This window comes from Chinchilla lanigera, unplaced genomic scaffold, assembly GCF_000276665.1.
Source record: "Chinchilla lanigera isolate Chin_1 unplaced genomic scaffold, ChiLan1.0 scaffold00061, whole genome shotgun sequence".
Taxonomy (NCBI): domain Eukaryota; kingdom Metazoa; phylum Chordata; class Mammalia; order Rodentia; family Chinchillidae; genus Chinchilla; species Chinchilla lanigera.
In genome coordinates this window covers 5,725,347-5,736,015 of record NW_004955462.1, presented here as the reverse complement: position 1 = coordinate 5,736,015, position 10,669 = coordinate 5,725,347, and the positions used below count along the sequence as shown (strand labels likewise).

Here is a 10,669-nt window from a genome sequence, read left to right as displayed (position 1 = left end):
AGAGAGAGAGAGAGAGAGAGACAGAGAGAGAGAGAGAGACACAGAGGCACACACAGAGAGAAGAACAAAGAGAAGAAAGAGAAGAAGAAGGAGGAGGAAGAGGAAGAGGAGGCCGAAAGATGAGAAGGGAGAATGCAGCTATTTTGTTTGGGATGGTTGTCTCCTTATGAATTAGTAAGCCAAAGTGATGGGATTGCCCACGTTATCTTCAGCCTGACTTGCTTGATTTTGTAGTTTAACTGTTACAAACACAGGATTCAATCTGAGTTTGAAAATGAAAAAATGAAGTCTTGGTGTTTCAACCTAAAAATAAGATTTAAAATGATAATTTTCAGTTCCTCCTCAGATGACATGTGGCAGTAGTGTTTATTGCTCAGAGTGGGCAGCCCGTGGGAGGTGGTGGTCTCCTTCTTCAGCAAGCACAGATAACACCAACCCTGCAGCATGGCCTGAGGAGTCAGCTGGCCTCTGCACTTCTGTGGATGCAGTGGAACTGTAGCATGCTATGTGATAATGTTCTTGCTCCCGGTGGAGTGACAGGAGCTCCTTGCCAACCAGAGGAGCAGCAAGGGCCAAGAACCAGCCCTGGGCTGGGTCCATGAGCCTGGGTTCCAAGTCCCTGGTGGTGTGGTCTGTACACTTGCTTATTCCATATCTGTAAACTGAGAAGGCTCAGCTGGCTGGTTTCTGAGGCCCCTTTCAATCTGGGTGCTGTGATCTTAGTGCTCGGGCCCTGGAAGGCTCTCTTGTTCACTGTTAGGTGATCGGCTATCAGACTGTCACCTCTCAGATTTGCACCTGAGATTGAAGAGGCAGCTATGTGTATGCCACTTGAAATGCATCTAGTAAAATACAATCATGTATTCATCCAGACACAGTAGCCAGCAGACTCTGAAGAATGACCGAATTGAGGTGGAGTAAGAATGGGCTGATTTGGCCTTGTGAAGATTTGTGAAGCAGGGGCCTCTGTTCTCAGAACTAATTTGGCTATGACATGTTCCTCTGAAAGCAGTGTAATCAGGTCTTGTGAGGCATTCCTTGGCTACACTGTCCCGATTAACTCCATGGTGGGGTGATGTGAGGTGCAGAGGTAGGAGGATGCTAGAGAGTGAGAAAGATGCTGAAGGAAAAGGCCCCTTTCTCCTGCTGAGGGTCTGAGCAGTGTTACCCTAGGACCCAGAAATCCAAGTTATGCTTGGGGTGTGGTGAGAAAAAAAAAGTACATTTTGATGAAAGTCCAATTAAAGGAACAATTAACTGGGCACTTACTACTCACAAAGCACTCTGCTTGATGATTTTAAGGAGATAGCATTAATCAAACAGGCTCTTTACCATGAAAAAAATTCATAACATAAGGATGGAGGTAGGTGTGGGTGGAAAGGGTGCAAAATAAACAACAAAGGGATGAGCTGCTGCTTGGAAAAGAACAGGTTGAGAGGAGTGCGGATAACCAGGCAGTAATACTCAAGCTACATAGGACTGGCTTTACCCAAGAGTCCCTAGGAAGCAGTCTCTTAGTGACATGTGTGCCCTCCCACCCCTGCCCCCTGCCAAGATGCTCTGCTCCTAGAAAAGAAATTGAAAAACTTTGGTAAATGGTGAGTTTCCTTAGGAAATCATATTTAAATGAGACAGCTGTATTTTTGTGCTTTATGCTTAGCCAAATCCTATTTAATTAACCTACTTAGACTTGTTGATTGAGGTTAATTAGACCCTAGGATTGATGTTAATTGCCACTATAAACTGCCAATGTTATAGGCAGCGAATCTTGGATTTGGCAAAAAAAAAAAAAAAAAAAAAAAATGGAGGGAGAGATCTATTTTTCTAAGCTTGCTTACTTTTTGTTTTATGCTTCCCTTCCCTTCTTAGATAAAAAGACATCCTCCCATCCCTAATTGTATTTATCTTTGTTTTTGTTGTGGGCCGGTTACAAGTTAAAGGATGGATTATTGAAAGAGCTGATTCCATTGTAGTGGGTAATTTGTTAGGTATTTAGGCAATCTGTCTTGTCGTGCTCTCTATTTTCCTTTCTCCCTTTTGGTTGTGTCACCCCAACACACATACTTATGCATACACACACACACACACATGCACAGGGCACATAGATGATGCACAGATGCACATACAAACATATGCGTGCAGGGATACATGCACACGCAGTACACACACACACACACACACACACACTTACACATGCATGTATAGGCAAATGCATGCATATGCACATGCATATACCCCACAGGTGATTTCTCCTGGTTTCACTCCCCAAAGCAGCATAGAACGTCCCAGGTAGCTGTATGCTGTCAAAAGGACACTCACTGGATTAGGAAAGGCAATAAGTAGCATACAATATATGTGTGTGTGTGTGTGTGTGTGTGTGTGTGTGTCAGTGTGTGTGTCTGCACAGAGTTAGTGGTAGTGTGTGGGGAGGACAAGACGGAATAGACTTAGACACAGCAAGAAAGGAAAGGAGAAGCATCTACGCTTTTAGAGCTGGATTATGTAACGAACATGGTGTTTCCCCAGTTTTACTTCAGGAGCAAGTGTTTCAGTTTAGAAGGAGAAATTCCTGTGTCATGATCAGGGTTAACATTTCTTACCTCATCTTGCCTTCTGCTTGTAGGCCTGTTACATAAATTTACTTCAGTTAAACCTGTCACATTCTTTTCTCATTGCTGGAACAAAATACCTGACAACCACAAGTTAAAGGAGGAAAGATTTGTTAGCTCACAGTTTTTAGAGGTTTCAGTCCATAGTTAGATGATTACAAGGCAAGGAAACATGACAGGGGGAATCACAGAGGAGAAACAGTCCATGACAGGGAAGACAGGAGGCAGCAGCAGCAAGATTCTCTTTCCCTCTTTATTCTATTCAGGGCACAATCCTATTGGTTGATGCCACTCACACCCAGGGTGGGTCTTTTGTTTTTAGTAAATAGATTTAGCCACACCCAGAACCATGCCAATCCAATCAGTGGACTAATCTAGTTAGCACACAGTGATAATCTAGTATCACACGCCCATGATACACAGTCACTCCTAAGGGTCTCACTTGGGAGCTCATGAGGCTGTGGAGGACATTTTAGATATAAATCATAATACACTTTAAAGTTTCTGCTCCTCACGTATGCAAGTAGAGTTGTTCATGTGTATGAAATGCTCAGCAAGTGTATCAAAATATCTAAATAAATATACAATATGGATCTCAGTTGTAAGCTGTAAATGCTCTGGGGACAGCTGGGCTCTATGTTATCCACATCCTGTTGCTACTTCTCTGTCTCCTGGTAGGTAGCAGTACTTAGTCCCTTGAGTTCTGGCCTTTGCATCCTTGCAGATTTCAGAGAAGTCTGACTCCAGTCTCCTCTGATCTTTGCACTTGAGCGAGCATTTTGACTGGACCCATTGATGACAATGTACTGACCTGGCAGACAAATCATCTCTTATGATATTGATTTGAACTTCCTCAGGAACATTGTAGTCCTGAGCTCTATAAAAATGGCAAGATGAGCTTTTGTAAACAGGAGAAAGCAAAGGACATGTTCTATGTATATGTATATATGGGTCTGGTGGAATTCTTTATGTCTAATATCAAAAGCTTGGAAAATGAAACAGAATCTTAGCACCTCAACTTTTCACTTTGTCAACCAACTGTCTTAGTCTGTTTTCTGTTGTTATGATAACATACCTGAGACTAAGTAGCTTATAAAAAACCAGAAATGTATTAACTGATAGTTCTGGAATTTGGGAAGTTCAAGGTCAACATGCTGGAAAGTTTGATAACTGAGGAGGCTGATTAGGCTAAGGAGTTTGCTTCAGGGAGATACTGAAGATATTTTAACTCAAAAATATATAAAAATATACTCATTGTTCTTATGTGCTCAAGTCCTGCCACCTCATGTTTGAGTAATATTTTGGTAAGATAAATTTATTTGTAAGTGTACCTGCTTTCAAAATCTGCTTAACTTGGATGCTGCTACCATTGTGTGCATGAGTGCTTGTGTGTGCGCGCGCGCATGTGTGTGTGTGTGTGTGTGTGAATACTGTGTATACATTTGCATCCACCATGGAGTGAGAAGGAAGAGTGGAATTATAACTGTAGGTTAACCAAATTTTATACTTTAATACTAAATTTATCTCTAGATACCAACACAAAGATATGCTTCAGACTTTCATTTGCTTGAAGAAATGAAATAAGGAAATTCATCAAAGGAAATAGACTTTTTCTTGGTACTGAATTCTAAAAGGAATGTGTTATGTGGATTGTTATTTGAGGGAGTTGGAATCATTCCTTTCTGAATTATGGTTATTTCCATGGACTTTTAGCAGTACCAAGAGTGGAGGTTTTAAGCCTGGCAAGACTTCTTAGGCAAATGCTTGGGGAATAAAGCCCCTGGGCCTGATTTAAGTGATTTGGTAATCGAACACCAGACATACAGGTAGTGAAGCTCTTGCTATGTGAAGGAAGTAGATCTAGCTGAATACTTTCTTGCTGGGAAGTCTTTCATATCCCAGTACAGACCTGAGAAGGAATATTGTCTTTGGGTTCAATTCTGCAGCTAAATTCCACTGTTCCATGCCATAGATCATGGAAGTGGTGACTTGCCTGGAAAATGTTTAGGGGAGGTGCTGCCAGTTGGCCAGCTTGACCATGAGAGAACCTTCCCAGAGTTCTGGTGGAACATTTGATCTTGAGAAGTCTTGCCTCCCAACATGGAAGCCAGCCACCCAGTTTGCCACTGAGTAACCAAACTAGCTTCTGGTGTGGAGTCATAGGGATAGCATGCCTCAAATGATGACTGTTTTTGGTGAGTTGTCTTTTTTTGCGATAATTAATTTCAGGTCTGTTTCCTTTCTTCAGACTATTTTATGTTCATGGTAGTAAAACCATGTCTCTAATCCATCTAAAAGCTACATCAAAGTATTTAGACACAGAAGAAGAGGGTGAAAATAGTTTCATCTCATACCGTAGGAGTTTAAAGATTAGACCTGGGAGAAAATCACTGTTACCCACCTAAATTCCTAGTAATTGACCAAGCTTTGAAGGGGCATCATTAGCTAACATTCATGTTGAGACCCACAATTTGACCCATGGACAATTTCAGTGAAATCAGGAGCTTATAATAAATCAGTTAACATGGTCACATAGATTTCTGACACGGATGGAGACATTGTTGGTCGGCATGATGCAGAGGGCACGCTGGCTGTTAGTAGAAGGATTGTACTTGAATATTTTATGTTCAAGATAAAAATATGAACATATCTCACTCTTCGGAAAGTCTTCTACATATTAGGGCTTTCAGTACCGACATCAGTGATTTAGATTTTTACAGCAACTCTGTGAAGCATAGAAGACAATAGGATTCTCTCTGCTTTACACTGATGAAACTGTGCTGAAACTCTGAGAATTTAAGTGATATATTTATGATCACAAAGAAAATAAGCAGGAAACATGAGATTTAGACATAGATTTCCTGAATCCAAATCTAATGTTCTTTCTACTACAACCGAACTGCAATTCATTTCAAGGAAAACTGATGTAGAGTTTGGAAGAATTTAAAAGTAAATTAATAGAAAAATACTTACCTAAATAGTAAATTATGCATCACTGTGCAATATTCACAAGTTCTAGAGTAAGCTCAAGTTCAAATGGAATAAAAATGAGGAATGTGTTAGCTTAAGTATGCTACTGAGTAAAATAAATGTATTTAGATACTAGTGTATCTATTTTGTGAAGGGAAACACGTTACTTGTTAAGATGCGCTGAAGGATGTTGAATGTTCCAAACACAAAGAAATGATAAAAGTCTGTGGTTAGAGATATGGCATTAGCCCCCATCTGATCATTATACCTTGTATATATGAATTGAAAGGTCACACTGTACCGTATAAGTATATACAATCATTATTTGACACATAATGAATGTCAGATTTTTCTCTATAAGGTAAAATAAAAATTTGTGATTAAGGGTGTGGCAATAACGGAGCACTTCAGAGACAAGGCAGGGCTTCTGCTCTGCTGTACATACACCTGTGTCTTCCACTTCTACAAACATGGTACCCAAGGACTTGATCTCAGGCATTGCTTGCATACAGGGACTGGATGGTCATCAAAGGCATGGAAATTAGCCTCTTCGGTGGCCATATACTTTAGATTCTCTGTTCCCTCTGTTCCAACAGCTCTGGGAATGTTTACTGTCATTGAAGTTCAATAACCAGCAAAGCCATGCCCCAAAGGGACAGAGTATGCTCTATTCCTGAAGACATGTTGACACACGCCTGTGAGATGTGTGGGGAGCTGACAGAACAAAACCTCCACCCTCTTACCAGATGCTCCTGCCTGCCTCCGACTTTGCCTATTCATCATCTGTGTTCTCAGCCCATGACAGAAGACTCAGGAGTCTTTTGTTTGTCTGTCTGGATTGTTGATGGAGGACTCTCTCCCTTGCTCTTCTCACTCACCCTCCCTTAGCCCGCTAGGAAAAGCTGTCACAGTTTCAGGAACTACAAGCAACAGATCGTTTTATGCTTTAATCCATAAATAAACATTTCTTCCTTTGAACTTCATTAAATTTGGATGTGTTTTCATTTTGAAGCAATCTGGCATCCCTATCATTTAGACATATAAAACTATAAAACCAGCAATTAATTTTGGTCTTTAGGAGTACTGGTGGTCCAGAAACGGAGACTGCATGCCAACAAAAGCAAACGAAAACCTCAAACATGTAGACATAACACTTAAATAAGAAAATTACAAAGCGTTCTGCTCAGTAGCTAAAGGAGATTATCTTCAACTGGCTCCTGATGGTGTCCATCAAAATCCTGTTCTTGTTTAAAGAGTGGGAGTTCTATTTCCTCAAACATTATTCATGTGAATAAATTATTGTTTGATGAAAACCTAAAAATTAAGCCATGCATTGACCAATTATGAAAATATTAACAATATTCAAGGGCAATTAATTCTATCACTTGCAAATGCATTAAAGATCTGAGTGTTTATTAGACACTACATACTAAACACTGAAAGAGTGTGAAATGGTAGCTTCTTTCAAGGAGCGTATAGACTAGCAAGCAAGGCACTTAACCCAAAGCAGTTACTTACTGACTTCAGAAGCCAGAAGCATTGACACTGGTTGGTTCCAAAGCCAGCTCTGAAAAGGAAATATGGCTCCTGCCTTGGTCTTGGATCCTATTTCAGAAGGGCAGAGCCAGCCTTCTGCTGGGAGAAGGCTCTGGAAGCGCCCTGGGGAGGCCCTGCCAGCAGCCAGTGTTGACTTGTCAGCATGGTGGGTGAGCTTCCTCGGAAGTGGATCCTCCAGTCCTCATGGCGTCTTCCAATCCCTGTGGCCCAAGCCAGCATCTGCAGCAGCCTCAAGAGAGGCCTTGAGCCAGAACCACAAGACAAGCTGCTCCCGAATTCCCGACTCATGAAACTGTGAGCAGTAATTAGTGACTATTTTTGTTTTCTGCAGCCAAATATGGGGGTGATCTGTTATGCAACCGTAGACAGCTAATATATCTGGTTTATACCAGTGCTATTCTAGGGCTTAAGATGGTGAGCAAGATTGGCCGTGTCTTTGACCTACCTGAGTTTATAACCTATCAAGAAGATAATCAGTTAAAGTATAAACATGATGAGTCATGCATCATATTTTGACCGATAACTAAGCCTCAATTTGAGCCCTTCCAAATGAATTGTAGTTATCAGTTCCAAGAGTCAAGAGAAGACAAAGGTAATTGCTTGACTTGGGGAGTCAGGGAGCAATATGGAGCAGGAGGAAGTAGTGAGTGGGCTTTGAAGGACATATGTGATTAGGGAAAGAAGAAAATAAAACACCCAGCACGGCCCCGAGGAAGCTGGAGGAGAAAAGGGAGCCGAGGCAGTGAGTCTGGAAGTGCCATCCATAGCTGGGATCTGGGAGCAAAGCAGCTGGGTCAGGGGAGGGTGGGTGAAGAGAATCTCTGCCATTTGAGAGAGAATGGGCTTTCTGCCAGGCATTAGACTTGATCCTCAAGCAAAAGAAATCGCTGGAGACTTTTGAGTTGGCACATGGCAGCATAAGAATTTACAGTTGACTCATCACCTCCATTAGTATTCATTAATCACTTACTGTGCATCTATCACAGCAGTAGATATTATGAGGGAGCAAAAGGACAACAATGTACCTGAGGTGGTTAAGCTTGATGGTGTCAGCTTGACTGGCTTGGGAGCTGCCCAGGGGATTAGTAAAGCACACTTCTGGGTATGCCTAGGTGGGTCATGGAGAAGTGACCTTGGGATCTATGCTTGGTTCCTTGCTCTTTCCTCTCTGGTGCTGTTTCCCTGCTCTGTTTTCCTGCCACTGTGAGCTAAACAGCTTTGCTCTGTCACACCCTTCTGCCATGATGTTCCTGCCTTACAGCCAGCCAACCATGGATGGATGGAATCCTCTAAAACCACAAATCAAATTAAACCTGTCCTCCTTTAAATTGTGGGTGTCAACATTGTGTCCCAGTGATAGGACACTGACTAATACACTACCCTTTCCCTCATGGAATGTGGTCTTGCTGGGTATCCAAAATATCCACACATGAATGATGAAGGTCATTATATCTAGAAAGCACACAGTGAGAAGGTCACGCTGAGGCCTAACGTAGTCAATAATAATAGCGAAGGTTATCTGTACTTGATATGTACCAAGGGCTTGTACTTACAGTAATTCAATAAATCCAGGGCCTATATGAAATAGGTATAGTAGTACGTCTGCACTACAGATGAGGGAACAGAGGCATGGAGAGTTTAAGCAGTGGCTGGATATCACCAACCTGCAGGTGAGTGAAAGTTTAAACCCAAATAATCTGGCTCTGGAGGCTGTGAACCACCACCACACTTTATGGCCTGTTGAATAATAGCTTATCACATTAGCTATGCATAAGCCATCTGATGTTAAACAAAGGGAAAGCAATATTATTTTTACTTTTCATAGTTGTATCTCTCAACAATTGTCTGAAGAGGATCAAAATGTCCAGGCCAAACTGGGAAAGTTCTGGAACACCACAGTAGGGCTGGTCCGGTATTTTCTTTCCACCACCTTGTTTTGAAAGCAGAAGTACTGGAAATATTGCATAAAACCCCCAGCTGGCGAGATTTCAAGCCCTATTTCTAGACCAGAGTGGTTTGGAACAGGTTGAATAAGATTCTGAGTGTTTGTATGCAGAGACAAAGCTGAACCTCAGCGAACTGAGAAACAACAAGCAAACCAAAGATTTTCAAATTATGGAATGGTTTAGGGGCTTTGGGCAAATGTCCATTAGCGACTGGGATGCAATGAGCAAGCTTGTTTTTAGCCTTAGTCCAAAGGGTCAGGCTTTGTTGTTGGCCGCTCTCTTCTGAAGGCCAATTCTTGCTTGTCTGCGACCTGGCAGCAGCAGGAATTAGAACAACTTACTTTTGTCAGTTTCTTGTTAAAATTTTCCCTAAAATGATTACATTGTCACCGACTGGTTTCTATTCACTTCACAATAATTCTTATATATTCTGAAGTTGTAATCAAGGGGTTAATGTATCATTAAATAATTATATTGATAATGAGTAATTAGAATAATTAAAATTGTATATAGTTACAATTTCTTCACACTAATTCTGCTACACCCGTTTACTGTTCCAGACACGTGTTGAGCATGGGCACAGAGGTGATTAAAACTTGGGCTATGGCCCGGGGAGCTCACAACTGAGGCCAGAAGTGCTGCCTAGGGCATCCGGCCTCAGGTGTGACCCTTCCTCCCTCACTGCTTTCTGCTCCTGCTCTCTGCCATTCCCAGTGTTCACACTGTATTTTACAGATGAGGAAAGGGAGGATCAGAGAAGTAAATGTCAAAAATTGGATGGGAACCCATGTCTACCCCTTGTGTTTCCCACTTGCGCATTTCAAACGTATGCTTATGAACCAGAACCTCCCTTTTGGCTGGGAACTGCGCAGGCGCTGTTCTGCCCATTCATGCTGCTCAGGAAGAGGTGCCGATGCTGTCTGCACAGAGCGGTGCTCTGGGAAAGCAGAAGGTGGAAAGGCGGGAGTTTCCATCTGCCCTTGGCAGGACCTCCGAATGTCTCCAGCTGCTGGTGTGCATGTAGGCAGGGCCAAATGTGCAGCAGGACCACCTCCGTCCTGTGCAGGGAGCTCACGGAGAGGAACATGTTACATGGCGCCATGAATTTTTAATGACTTGGACTTGAAAAGTCGTTTCAGAAGGTGCGCAAAATACTAAGTTAATTGAGCACCGCCGCTCAGCCTCCTTCTCCCAATGTAGTCTTCAAGTGAAATATGGCTGAAATATCAGCTGTCAGATGATGAATATTTTAAAGAAAATTCTATTATGCACCCAAGGTTCATTCAGCTCAGTAATGAGAGTAATGAGGATAGTTACCTTTAGGGAAAGGAAGTGAGATCATTCTTGCCACTTACCAGGAGCTGCTGTGACAGCCATCTGCTCTGAACATGGGCTATGTCTGGGGAAATCACAGCTGCTTGTCTCAACTTCACCCAGTAGGAAAAAGTCTACCTTACAATGGTTCGGAGCTCTATCTACGGCAGAAAGCTGGCTGCAAACTGTTTTTATTCCCTTGGCTGATTGTTGAGGTAGAATCTATCACCTGATGAATATTCAGTGGGTGAAAAAAAAAAAAAAAAAAGAGCA

At 42.1% G+C, this 10,669-nt stretch overlaps 1 pseudogene; it reads right to left on the bottom strand.

The window, feature by feature from the left end:
* The window catches only part of LOC102028276, a 12,685-nt pseudogene extending 2,516 nt beyond the window's left edge, over window positions 1–10,169 (bottom strand).
* Window positions 10,170–10,669: the final 500 nt, after the last annotated feature.